This window comes from Petaurus breviceps, unplaced genomic scaffold (genome assembly GCF_028583685.1).
Source record: "Petaurus breviceps papuanus isolate PSGF00001 unplaced genomic scaffold, PetGlider_PUasm1.0 551, whole genome shotgun sequence".
NCBI lineage: Eukaryota > Metazoa > Chordata > Mammalia > Diprotodontia > Petauridae > Petaurus > Petaurus breviceps.
The window spans coordinates 31,092,637-31,094,607 of NW_027186372.1; positions in this window are offsets into that span (position 1 = coordinate 31,092,637).

Sequence of the window (1,971 nt, forward strand, 5' to 3'; positions counted from 1 at the left end):
ATGAGAATGATGAAAGAAAATTATGAAATGAGAGTCAACAACCTGACTGAAGAAAATAACACCTTAAAAAATAACTAACTCAAATGGCAAAAGAGGCTCAAAAAGGCAATGAGGAGAAGAATGCCTTAAAATGTTGAATTTGCCAGATGGAAAAAGAATGTCAAAAGCTCACTGAAGAGAATAATTGCTTCAGAACTATATTGGAGCAAATGGAAGCTAGTGACTTTATGAGAAATCAAGATATTTTATACAGATCCAAAGAAAAGAAAAAAAAATAGAAGGCAATTTGAAATATCTTATTGGGAAAACCACTGACCTGGAAAAGAGATGCAGGAGAGAGAATTTAAAAATTAGTAGACTACCTGAAAGCCATGATCAAAAAAAGAACTTAGAAATAATCCTTCAAGAAATTCTCAAGGAAAATTGCCCTTATGTTTTAGAACCAGTGGGCAAAATAAAGGTTGAAAAAATCCACCAATCACCTCCTGAAAATATCTCCAAAAGCAAACTCCTAGGAATATTATAGCCAGTTTTCAGAATTCCCACATCAAGGAGAAAATATTACAAGCAGCCAGGAAGGAAACTTTTGAATATTGTGGAAGCACAGTGAGGATAACTTAGGATCTGGCAGCTTCTACAGTGAGGGACTGAAGGGCTTGGAATATGATATTCTGGAGGTCAAAGGAGCTGGGATTAAAACCAAGAATCACTTACCCAGCAAAAGTGATTACCATGTTTCAGGGGAAAATATTGTCATTGAGTGGAATAGAAGACTTTCAAGAGTTCTTGATGAAAAAAAAAACAGAGTTAAATGGAAAATTTGACATTCAGATACAAGAAGTAAGAGAAGCATGAGAAGGTAAACAGGGAAAAGAAATCATAAGGAACTTGTCAGATTTGAACTACTTACATTCCTACATGGAAAAACAATAATTGTAACTTATGAAACTTTTCTCAGTATCAGAATAATTGAAGGGAATAGAAATGTGTATATGTATATACACACACATATATGTACATATGTATACATATATACACACACATATACACATTTATATATGTCTATATAGGAGGGTATATGGGCTTATGAATACATATGTGAATGTGTGCATATATATGTACAGGTGTACATAGATAGAGGGCATATTACCAATTTAATGGGAAGGGATGATTCTTAAAAGGTGAATTAAGAGGTGAGAGAGGAATATAATGAGATGAGATGGGAAGAGACAGAATGGGGGTAAACTGTCTCTTATAGAAGAGGTAAGGGAAAATGGTTACAATGGAGGGGAAGAACAGGAAGGTAAAAGGGAATAGGTTAATCTTACTCTCTTTGGATTTGGCTTAGGGAGGGAATGACACACACACTAAATATAGTATCTCACCCTACAGGAGATAAGGGGGAAAGGGATGACAGGGTGGATGATAGAAGGGAGGGAAGTTTGGGGGGGAGGATAGTTGGAAGCACCCCCTTTTGAAAAGGGACAGAATCAAAGCAGAGAATAGAACAAGTGGGAGGTGGATAGGAGGGAGGGAAATATAGTCAGTCTTTCACAATATATCTACTATGGAAATGTTTTGCATAACTACACATGTACAACCTATATTGAATTGCTTATCTTTCCAGTAAGGGTGTGTGTCAAGGGAGGAAGGGAATGAATCTGGAATTCAAAGCTTTAAAATAAAATGTTTAAACATATACATATATATATATATGTATGTATGTATGTGTGTATATATATATGTATAGTATTATCATTATTATTTCACATGTAACTGAGATATAAGATATACAGGAACTGGGGCATGGAGATCCACCGCCCCTACTTGAAAGTCGGATGGGGTATGGGAGAAGATATGTGTAGCAGCAAGCACCCCAAGCATGTCCTCAGGGTTTGCTGCCCATACAGGTTCTTGGATCTGCTTTGATAAAGGAAAGCAACTCAAAATGGGTTAACAAGCTTACTTTAA